This window comes from Leucopleurus acutus (assembly GCF_964270905.1).
Source record: "Leucopleurus acutus genome assembly, chromosome: 5".
Classification (NCBI taxonomy): domain Eukaryota; kingdom Metazoa; phylum Chordata; class Mammalia; order Artiodactyla; family Delphinidae; genus Leucopleurus; species Leucopleurus acutus.
Window position 1 is genome coordinate 48,122,126 of NC_139147.1, and position 12,256 is coordinate 48,134,381.

The window sequence follows — 12,256 nt, forward strand, 5'->3', positions numbered from 1 at the left end:
AATTGTTATATCTTCTTCTTGGATCGATCCCTTGATCATTATGTAGTGTCCTTCTTTGTCTCTAATAGTCTTTATTTTACAGTCTATTTTGTCTGATATGAAAATTGCTACTCCAGCTTTCTTTTGGTTTCCATTTGCATGAAATATCTTTTTCCATCCCCTTACTTTCAGTCTGTATGTGTCTCTAGGTCTGAAGTGGGTCTCTTGTAGACAGCATGGGTCTTGTTTTTGTATCCATCCAGCAAATCTCTGTCTTTTGGTGGGAGCATTTAGTCCATTTACATTTAAGGTGATTATCGATATGTATGTTCCTATTCCCATTTTCTTAATTGTTTTGGGTTCGTTATTGTAGGTCTTTTCCTTCTCTTGTGTTGCTTGCCTAGAGAAGTTCCTTTAGCAGTTGTTATAGAGCTGGTTTGGTGGTGCTGAACTCTCTCAGCTTTTGCTTGTCTGTAAAGGTTTTAATTTCTCCAACAAATCTGAATGAGATCCTTGCTGGGTAGAGTAATCTTGGTTACAGGTTTTTCTCCTTCATCACTTTAAATATGTCCTGCCAGTCCCTTCTGGCTTGCAGAGTTTCTGCTGAAAGATCAGCTGTTAACCTTATGGGGATTCCCTTATGTGTTATTTGTTGTTTTTCCCTTGCTGCTTTTAATATGTTTTCTTTGTATTTAATTTTTGAGAGTTTGATTAATATGTGTCTTGGGGTATTTCTCCTTGGATTTATCCTGTATGGGACTCTCTGTGCTTCCTGGACTTCATTAACTATTTCCTTTTCCATATTGGGGAAGTTGTCAACTATAATCTCTTCAAATATTTTCTCAGTCCCTTTCTTTTTCTCTTCTTCTTCTGAAACCCCTATAATTCGAATGTTGATGCGTTTAATGTTGTCCCAGAGGTCTTTGAGACTGTCCTCAGTCCTTTTCATTCTTTTTTCTTTATTCTGCTCTGCAGTAGTTATTTCCACTATTTTATCTTCCAGGTCACTTATCCGTTCTTCTGCCTCAGTTATTCTGCTATTGATCCCATCTAGAGTATTTTTAATGTCATTTATTGTGTTGTTCATCGTTGTTTGTTTAATCTTTAGTTCTTCTAGGTCCTTGTTAAATGTTTCTTGCATTTTGTTTATTCTACTTCCAAGATTTTGTATCATCTTTACTATCGTTATTCTGAATTATTTTACAGGTAGACTGCCTATTTCCTCTTCATTGTTAGGTCTGGTGGGTTTTTATCTTGCTCCTTCATCTGCTGTGTGTTTTTGTGTCTTCTCATTTTGCTTATCTTACTGTGTTTGGGGTCTCCTTTTTGCAGGCTGCAGGTTCGTAGTTCCCATTGTTCTTGGTGTCTGTCCCCAGTGGCTAAGGTGGTTCAATGGGTTGTGTAGGCTTCCTGGTGGAGGGGACTAGTCCCTGTGTTCTGGTGGATGAGGCTGGATCTTGTCTTTCTGGTGGGCAGGTCCACGCCTGGTGGTGTGTTTTGGGGTGTCTGTGGACTTATTATGATTTTAGGCAGCCTCTCTGCTAATGGGTGGGGTTGTGTTCCTGTCTTGCTAGTTGTTTGGCATAGGGTGTGCAGCACTGTAGCTTGCTGGTCGTTGAGTGAAGCTGGGTGCTGGTGTTGAGATGGAGATCTCTGGGAGATTTTCACCGTTTGATATTATGTGGAGCTGGGAGGTCTCTTGTGGACCAATGTCCTGAAGTTGGCTCTCCCACCTCAGAGGCACAGCACTGAGTCCTGGCTGTAGCACCAAGAGCCTTTCATCCACACGGCTCAGAATAAAAGGGAGAAAAAGTAGAAAGAAAGAATTAGTAGAAGTATAAAGAAAGAAAGAAAGAAGGGAGGGAGGGAGGAAGGAAGGAAGGAAAAAAAGAAAGAAGATAAAGTAAAATAAAGTAAGATAATATATAATAAAGTCATTAAAATAAAAAAATAATTAAGAGAAAAGAAAATGCACGGATAGAGCCCTAGGACAAATGGTGAAAGCAAAGTTATACAGACAAAATCTCACATATAAGCATACACATACACACTCAGAAAAAGAGGAAACGTGGAAAACATCATAAATCTTGCTCTCAAAGTCCACCTCCTCAATTTGTGATGATTCGTTGTCTAAAGGAGGGAAGGAAGGAAGGAAAGAATGAAGATAAAGTAAAATAAAATAATTAAAATAAAAAGTAATTATTAAGAAAAAAAATTAAAAAAAAACAAAAAACGTTCAGAGAGAACCCTTGGACAAATGGTGGAAGCAAAGCCATACAGACACAATCTCACACAGAAGCATACACATATACACTCACAAAAAAAGGAAAAGGGGAAAAATCGTAAATCTTGCTCTCAAAGTCCACCTCCTTAATTTGGGATGATTCATTGTCTATTCATGTATTCCACAGATGCAGGGTACATCAAATTGATTGTGGAGCTTTAATCCGTTGTTTCTGAGGCCGCTGGGAGAGACTTCCCTTTCTCTTCCTTGTTCTCACAGCTCCAAGGGGCTCAGCTTTGGATTTGTCCCCGCCTCTGCGTGTAGGTCACCGGAGGGCGTCTGTTCTTCGCTCAGACAGGATGGGGTTAAAGGAGCAGCTGATTCGGGGGCTCTGGCTCACTCAGGCTGGCGGGGAGGGAGGGGCACAGAGTGCGGGGCGAGCCTGCGGCGGAAGAGGCCGGCGTGACGTTGCACCTGACTGAGGCGCGCCGTTCATTTTCCCGGGGGAGTTGTCCCTGGATCCGGGGACCCTGGCCGAGGCGGGCTGCACAGGTTCTCTGGAAGCGGGGTGTGGATAGTGACCTGTGCTCGCACACAGGCTTCTTGGTGGCGGCAGCAGCAGCCTTAGCGTCTCATGCCCTTCTCTGGGGTCCGCGCTTTTAGCCGCGGCTCGCGCCCATCTCTGGAGCTCCTTTAAGCAGCGCTCTTAATGCCCTCTCCTCACGCACCAGGAAACAAACAGGGAAGAAAAAGTCTCTTGCCTCTTCGGCAGGTCCAGACTTTTCCCTGGACTCCCTCCCGGCCAGCCGTGGCGCACTAACCCCCTTTAGGCTGTGTTCACGCCGCCAACCCCAGTCCTCTCCCTGCGCTCTGACCGAAGCCCGAGCCTCAGCTCGCAGCCCCGCCAGCCCCGGCGGGTGAGCAGACAAGCCTCTTGGCTGGTGAGTGCCGGTCGGCCCTGATCCTCTGTGCGGGAATTTCTCCGCTTTGCCCCCGCACCCCTGTTGCTGCGCTTTCCTCCGCGGCCCCGAAGCTCCCCCCTCCGCAGTCTCCGCCCACGAAGGGGCTTCCTAGTGTGTGGAAACCATTCCTCCTTCACAGCTCCCTCCCACTGGTGCAGGTACGTCCCTATCCTTTTGTCTCTGTTTATTCTTTTTTCTTTTGCCCTACCCAGGTACGTGGGGGGTTTCTTGCCTTTTGGGAGGTCTGAGGTCTTCGGCCAGCGTTCAGTAGGTGTTCTGTAGGAGTTGTTCCACTTGTATTTCTGGTGTATCTGTGGGGAGGAAGGTGATCTCCGCGTCTTACTCTTCCGCCATCTTCCCGGAAGCCCTCCATTTGTATTATTTTTTGATTCCACATATAAGTGATATCATATAGTGTTTATCTTTCTCTGTCTGACATTTCACTAAGCATAATAGTCTCTAGGTCCATCCACATTGCTGCAAATGACAATATTTCATTTTTTATGGCTAATATTCCATTGTATATGTACATACCACGTCTTCTTAAGCCAGTCTTTTCTAGATGACTGCCAGGGCTGGGAAGGCAGCCGATATCATTGTGTTAAAGCTCTCGTGACTGATATTGTTAGCCTGCCACCCCTCCCCTGCAAAAAAGGTCCTTTCTCATACTGAGCTGCAATCTTCCTTTTGGAAGCTGCAATCTTCCACATGGAACTTGGTCTTTTTCTTTCGCTCTAGTCCCCTGCAGCATAGGTCTAGTCCCCCTCCTGAAGGGTGTCACTACAGTTCCTAGAGGAGAATGCTCATGACTTTCTCTGCCCCATGGTCCATCCCGTGGGGTTCCTCAGGTGAACTTTCTGTGTCATCCATTATTCCTCACAGAACCTGAGTTCCACAGCCGCATCACCCTAAATGCCTTCACTTGAACCTCTCTAGGTTGTAAATTTTCTGTTTAAATTATGGTATCCATAGTAATAAAAATGTAAGTGAAAATAAGAGGCCATTTAGAACTCAGACTTGCAAATGTTTAAAAAAATTAATTCTCAGAGCTTGGGGAGGGTGAGATACCATATTAAAAGTAAAAACTTGTTCGATTTTTCTTGAAATCATTTGTGTCACAAGAACAATGAAACTATTAGTAATGTAATCTCTTGGTCCATTCATGTAGCTTCAAATGGCATTATTTCATTCTTTTTAATGGCTGAGTAATATTCCACTGTATATATGTACCACATCTTCTTTATCCATTCATCTGTCAATGGACATTTAGGTTGTTTCCGTGTCTTGGGTATTGTAAATAATGCTGCTCTGAACATAGGAGTGCATGTATCTTTTCAGATTATAGTTTAATTATAATTATATTATATAATTATATTATGTAAGTCTATAATTATATTATATATACTTATATAATATAATAATTTAATTATTATATTATATAATTATAATTACAAATATAACTATATTTAATTTAATTATAATTATAACCAGGAGTGGGGCTGCTGGATCATATGGCAACTTTATTTTTAGTTTTTTGAGGAATCTCCATACAGGTTTCTTTTTTGTTTGTTTTTTTTTGGTTTTTTAATTAAAAAAATTTTTTTGGCCATGCTGTGCAGCTTGTGGGATCCTGGTTCCCTGACCAGGGATTGAACCCAGACCCTGGCAGTGAAAGTGCCGAGTCCTAACCGCTGAACTACCAGGGAATTTCCCTGTTTTCCATAGTGGCTGCATGCACCAATTTACATTCCCACCAACAGTGTGAGAGAGTTTCCTTTTTCCACACCCTCTCCAGCATTTATTATTTGTAGACTTTTTAGTGATGGCCATTCTTACTGGTGTGAGGTGGTACCTCATTGTGGTTTTGATTTTCATTTCTCTAATAATTAGCGATGATGAGCATCTTTTCCTGTGCCTATTGGCCATCTTTATTCCTGACCACTGATTTAAAGCTGACTTGAATGCCTTTGAGGATCAAAGTGGAGTCACTGATCACTTCTTCTAAAGTAAGGGGTAAAATTTGCACCATCTTTTCTAATTGGATAACTCCTATTTTAGGGAAAAATGTTAGTAATGAGTCATTTATACCTAGGGGAAGCTTCTCGAAGTAGGATAGGTAGTCTTGTTTTTGAGAGATGTACATGGTCTACAAGTAACACTATCGGCTTGGTGGTGTTTGGTTAAACACTTGTATGTCTCTTATGAGCATTCTTAAGATGCAAGTAACTGTGTTTTGGAGACAGAGGCAAGTTAATGCCTGGCTTCCTGTTCAAGAAGTACAGTCTTGGGGATGCACATAGTGTCCTTGGAAAGACCAGGGTTGTTGACAGCTGTTGGGACTGCTCGGGGGAGTCTGCATTTTTAATTAAAATTTTTATTTTGAGATAGTTATAGATTCATATACAGCTGTAAGAAATAATACAGAGAGACCTGGACTCTTTAACCAGTTTCCCCCAATGGTAACATTTTGCATTACTATTTGCAAATATATTATAGTACAATATCCCAACTTTATCCCATGGATACAGTCAAACTACAGAACTCTTCCAACACCACAAGGATCCTCTATTTTGCCCTTTTATAGTCACACTCATTTCCCTTCCACCCCACCATCTCCTTAACCCCTGGCAATCACTAATCTGTTTTCCATTTCCATTTTGTCATTTCAAGGATGTTATATAAATAGAATCACAAAGTATGTACGAAAGGCATCTAGTTTTTCACATTAAGTATAATGCTAGCTGTGGGTTTTTTGTACCTGCTCTTGTGGAAGTTCTCTTCTCTTTTTCTATTTTTCCGAGCATTTTTACGACGCTAAATTTTGTTGAATGTGCTTATTCTATGTTGATTTATATGTTTGTGTTTTTTCTTTAGTTTGTTAATGTCATGGTTTATATTGATTGATTTTTGAATATTAAACAAGGACTGCATCCCTGGGGAAAAAAACCCATTTGCTCATGGTGTATAACGATTTTTATATATTGCTGAATTCTATTTGCTGATAGTTTTGCACCTATATTCATAAGGGATATTGGTTTGTAGTTTTCTTTTTTATTCTGTGTTTCTCTGGTTTTGCATCAGAGCAATACTGTCTTCACAAAGTCAATTGGAAAGTGTTCTCTCCTGTTTTCTGGAAGAGATTATGTAGAATTGGTGTTAATTCTTCCTTAAACGTTTGGTAGAGCTCTCCAGTGAAACCATCTGGGCCTGGAGATTTCTTTTTTGGGAGTATTTGAATTTGAATTAAATTTCCTTAATAGTTACAGGGCTATTCAAATTATTTATTTCCTATTGGGTGAGTTGTGGTAATTTGTGTTTTTCAAGGAACTTGTCCCTTTCATTTAAGGCAAATTTATGTGTGTAGAGTTGTTTGGAGTATTCCCTTACTTTCTCTTTGATGCCTGCAAGGTCTATAACGAGATCCCTTGTTTTGTACCTGACACTGGTAATTGGTGTCTTCTCTCTTTACTTTCTTTGTCAGTCATGCTAGCAGTTTGTCTATTATATTGATCTTTTCAAAGAACTAGCCCTTTGTTTTCACCTTATTATAGCAAGGGTGGAAGTCTAGGACCCCATTTGGCCTTTGCTGATGTGGATGTGGGGGAAAGCCACAGTTTCTTCTGGGGTGTTTGGCTGGAGCATAGCCATTACTGTCTAAACTTATTTTGTCCTTCTGGGCTCCTGCTTCCTGGTTTTTTGGCTAACAACAAAAGACAACAGGCTTTTCCTGGGCTCCAAGTCTGGATCAATGAGACAAAGAGAAAATCCAGGGAACTCACCATCATGGCATTCCTTGGGTCCCTAGGTTCCTAGCCCATCTGCCTCCTCTTTCAACCTTTCAGAGTCTTCTTATGTTTGTTTATATGTAAAGTCAGGATTTTTGGTGCTATTATACTAGCAGGAGAAACAGGGAAAATTATATCTACTCCATATTCTTGAAAGCAGAAGTCTCCAGAAATCTTTTTTTAGTAGATTTTTGAGGAAGCAGTTCCAATGGTCAACAATATCAGATACTTGTCAATGGTAATGAATGTAGAAGCTTGATCATGTACCTTGACTATCAGCCCATTGTTGAGTAACTCTTGGGTTAAAAGTGTACCATTATCAGATTACGCATGTCCCAGAAAGCCAAACTCATGATTAATTTCAAGGGCCAAACTTCCTTTGTGGGTTTCCTTGACTGCCAGAGGGATTGAGTGTTGTGAATCCGCCTACGTATTTTTTTACTTGGTGAGTGGGGCTCTGAATTTTTGGAGGGATTGTGGAGGTGAGATGACATGGCATTCAGGGCTATAGAGACTGAGGTGTCTGACTAGCCCATTGTGGCAGACAGACTCTAAGGCGGACCCCCATGACCTCCACCTCCTGGTTTTCAGAAACTGCAGGAGAATGAGACTAGAATCTAGGAGGCAAGGGCAGCTGCTAGCTGACATCTAGAAAGAAAGTGGGGACACAGACCTACAGCTGCAAAGAAATGAATCCTGCCAACAACCTGAGGGAGCTTGGAAGTAGATTCTTCCCCCTTCCAGCCTTCAGATGAGGATGCATCCTGACAGACACTGTGAGTGCAGCCTTGTGAGACCCTGAGCAGAGGATCCAGTTAAGCCATGCCTGGACTTCCGACCCTTAGAAACTGCAATAGTAAATGTGTGGTGTTTCAAGCTACTACATTTGTGGTAATCTGTTACATAGCAATAGATAACAAATAGACCGACCAAGAGGACATTATCTGTGAAGTGAAAGCTTTGGACATCAGAAGGTAGAGGCACTCACAATAAATTCTGACTCACCTATTCCTGGCAAAGGGCAGGTACGTTTATGTACCCATGTGGCGAACAAATATTGGAAACATCAGTGGCATGCTGGGAGAGGCTGCTCTGTGTCTTGGTAGCCTCATCTGAAAGTGGAGATAATTTTAATATGTACTTCATAAGGTGGTTGTAAGTATAGGGGCTGGCCTAGTTCATGGTGTGTGACTCAATGAAGGTAGCTGTTGCAGTCTTAATGTTTCAATGAGCTCACATTTCTGTCAACACCCTCAAATTAAAATGGTGATTGATTTGCAGACACTCTCCCAACTAATCAATCTTTCAAAGGTTTCCCCAGGATCAAAGCATCGTTTGGTCTACATTCTCACAGAACAAAGCAACATTTCTTGTTTTCCTACAGCCACCACCCAACAAAAATTCCAAACAAACCAAGTCTTCCAAGTCACTCTTCTAATCAGCCCTGGGCTTCTCTGCAGAAAGAACGACTTTTCTAGTTAATGAGGACTTCGGTGAAGGGTTCATTAAGTTTTTTCTTCCAACAAAAGAATACTGTCCCCATGAAACAGGCTCTTGAATTTCATTATTCGCTCTCTGGATAAAGAGGGGAGACTGAAGTTCTGAGACGTGGCCTGAAGGCCCTTTGGGGGCGTGGGCATCCCTGAGCCCCAGTCCCTTTAACTCGGAAATGCTGGGGATTTAAGCCAGCGCGGGGCGCGCATTAATTTCAGACCATGAACAGATTGAAATCATCCTGTTTAAACAAACCAGCCTAACTGCCGGAAAGGATCGGTATAACAGGGGACAGGACAGGGGCAAGCCCTGAGTGAGGAGGACCTCTCTCCGGCCGGGCCCCTCCCACGCCCGCATCGGCCGCCGAGTGCCACATCAGCGCCCGGGCTGCACTTCCAGGTTCCTCTTGAGGATGGAGCGAGCTGGCCCGGCGGGCGGGGGGCGGGCCCAAGGACCGAGGGAGTGGCGGGCCTGCCGGCCAATAGGCGGCAAGCGAGGAGCCCCGGAGACCAATGAGCTGGAGCTTCTGCTAGCTGTGGCCGCCGAGGCTCGTGCCCCGCCGGGGAACCAGATGAGGCACATCTGGACAGCTGCGCTGAGGAACTGTGCGGCCCCTTCGCGGGCCCGACGTCAGCTGAGCACGTCCCCCACGTCCTCTCCTTTGAGCCACTTATTTATTCACTTTTCCAAAGAAGCAACCAGGAATCCCAAGTTTAAAACTTTTTCGCCCTAATGCGAGACGGGGCCAGATCCCATCCAACACACAGTTTAACTTTCATGGGGCTCTGGGATCAAAAGGACAGAAACAGCAACAGCAAAAGCCCAGCCGCTGTCTGATTTAAAACTGGCAAAGTGGGAAAAATAGCGTTGAGTAAGACCGAGTTGGGTAAGTTTTGGGTACGTGCTGGATATCTTATTTCTCCCGCTGTGATCTCTACCCTGCGTCTTTTTGCTGTTCTCACTAAGCCTTCTCATCAGGGAGAGAAAAATATCGCTTGCTGCCACAAACTGCACAGAACCTCGTTTCCTTTTCTTCTGCTTTGCTAACATTTTAATGTAATTTAATTAAATTTAATTTTGGGGTTATCTGTATGCTATTTAAAAATTTTCTGGGAACAGAAATTTAACTGTTATCCTGTAAAAAGCCTCTCCTAACTTCAAAGTTGAATCTATTGATACATTTATTTTTCTATTTTCTTTCTGTGAGAACAGGTATACATTTGTAAAGCCAGAATTTTTATCCATCCCCCCTCCCTGTTTTTCTTAAAGTATTTATTTATTTATTTGGTTGCGCTGGGTCTTCGTTTCGGGAGGCTGGCTCCTTAGTTGCAGCATGCGAACTCTTAGTTATGGCATGCATGTGGGATCTAGTTCCCTGAGCAGGCATCGAACCCAGGCCCCCTGCATTGGGAGCATGGGGTCTTAACCACTGCACTACCACGGAAGTCCCCCCCGCCGTTTCGTCAGAAGATTGAAAAGTTATCTAGCTTTCAGAATTAACAAAACTTTTGCTTCCTTTAATGGAATGTTTAATATTAAATTATTTAAATCCTGAATTATATAGGTAATTACTGTTTCACTTACATGTGAATGTAGCTCAGTTTCTTTTCTATATTCTCCTGTCCTTAGTGGTAGGCCCAAATTCCTTGATGATTGTTAAAAAACCATACTAAACGTGATAGACCACTGTGTGCATCAATAAGCTTATAATTATATTATTACCCCCATAATTCTATCAGAGTAATATTCAGAGTGCTGTTAGATGTTTGTGCTTGCATGTAATTTTGGTATATATTTCAGGACTTTAAAATGGAAATGATGGCAAATACTGAGCTAGGTGAATGGCCAGAGGCCCATTCCATCCCAAGCATCTCTAATTGTCTCTGTTTAAGCAATGTTTTACATTTGAGACCTTATCACATGTTATTTACTCTTGTGGCAGCTGTGGCCAGAATTGATCTTTAATTTTTGACTTAGAAAGCAGTAGGTGCCATAATTGCAAGTTGCAAAGTGTGTTTTTGATTCAGAAAGGCACTGCACACTGTGAGTGGAAGAGGTGAAGTGGTTTTCAGGGATGTAGGGTTAGAAGGAACAGTGTTGCAGAGAATCAGTATCAAGAGCCAGCTGGCCTGGTTCAATTTAAAACCCTGCCGTTTGACCTTGGGTAGGTTACTCAGTCCATCATACCTCAGTTCCCTCCTTTGTACGTGGTGATAATAGCACCTATCTCATGGGATTGTCTTGAAAACTAGGTGAGTTAACACGCGTTAAACCCTTGGTTCTGGCACAGAGTTAGTCTTTGCTGTTGTGCACACTCTTCATTGCCGTCCTTTTCGGCTTCCCCTGCTGCACTTGTTTTCCCAGCCAGCATTTTGACTTCTACACTAGCAACTAGTGTTTACTGAGTGCAGACCCCTTGTTAATTGGGCATTGTATATGGCTGTAAAGGAGAGAGAGTTTGGAGAGGGGAGTGAGGTAGAATTTATCAAGTGCCTTAGAAAGACCTAGAGGGCTCTGGGAAAGAGGATCTTTCCCTCTGGGAAAGAGGATGGTTTCAAGAAAGGGTTGGCATTTCTGGAAAAGGATTTTGCCAAATGGCTTTGGTTGAGGAGAAACGGATCATAGAACAGAAGGTGGCAGGCACTCCAGGAGGAAGGGAAAGCATGGGCAAAAATGCACTGAGGCTGAAAAGTGTGAATTTCTCCTGGGGGGATGTTGGGTTGTGATGTGGGATAATCTGTGAGAGCTTAGTAGGTGGAAAGGTTGGAAAAGTGGGAGGGGTAGGAGAGGGCGGCATGGAGAGCCTCTTTGTGGGGAAGAAGAGGCTTGGGAAGTAAGATTGGTAGGGGGTCACAAGCTGAACTTGCAGCAGTTACATAGTTGGAGGTGTTTCTGGAATGATCCATCTCTCAGTTTCTCCCCCTTGCCCTGCATACCCTTCCTGATCTGCTCCACTGCTTCAGTGACCCCCACCTCAGGGCCTTGCAGGACTGACCAGTGAGTTTCAGCTCCACTTTTTGGACTCACTCTGTGGTGGCTGTCTTGGAGCTCTGCTGAAGTGGTCTGGCATCCTGGACTATTACCGAGGCTACATTTCAGAAACAGGTCATGCCCTAAAGTCTTTGACATGGATGTGATTGTTGCACCTGCACCCCTCCCCAACCCCTGCACACACAGTGTGTGTGCCAAAAAGCCCTTTTTCATGCTGCTCAGAGAATCGAGCATTCACATGCTAATACTTATAACTTTAGGATGCACAAGTATTAAAGTAGATGAGACCTGTAGTATGCACCTAAGTGACAAGTCAGTTTGGAGAGCTCTGCTTTCTCTTCCTCGTGAGCACTGTGCTGTGTCAGAGAGAACCTGAGTCTGGTCCTGATGCTGCCGTGGACCACCTGCATGTCCTTGGGCAAGACATTGAGCCATTATGGCCCTCTCTGTGCCATCATCTGTAAAATGATCTCTAAGATCCCTCTTCCATTGGATGATCTTTTATTTCTTTTCCCTGGGACAGTCTGTTGCTTCTAGAAGGCTATTTGATCCATCTATGAGTAATGGATTTTCTGAACACTTAATATATGACAGACATTGTTCTGAGTGCTTTACCTGCCTTAACTCATATAGCCTCTCAGTAATCCTGTGAGGGTTGGTACCTATTAGCTGAGGTGACAGAGGCACGGGCGGATTAAGAAACTTGCCCAAGGTCACACTGTACAAATGACAGACGCAGACCCAGACGGTGTAACTCCAGAGCCCAAGCCTTCACCACTAGTCTATGCTGCCTTGGGTGTAATACAGCAGGGCTGCTCTTC

The 12,256-nt window shown here is 43.3% G+C and overlaps 1 protein-coding gene across 1 annotated transcript in view; it reads left to right on the forward strand.

Moving 5' to 3' along the window:
- Positions 1–9,109: 9,109 nt before the first annotated feature.
- TMEM45A (transmembrane protein 45A) overlaps positions 9,110–12,256 on the forward strand; it is a 101,314-nt gene continuing 98,167 nt past the window's right edge. The window contains exon 1 of the mRNA XM_082840445.1: positions 9,110–9,330. The gene's annotated coding sequence lies outside the window, so the exon portion shown is untranslated. The remainder of the gene's footprint in view (positions 9,331–12,256) is intronic.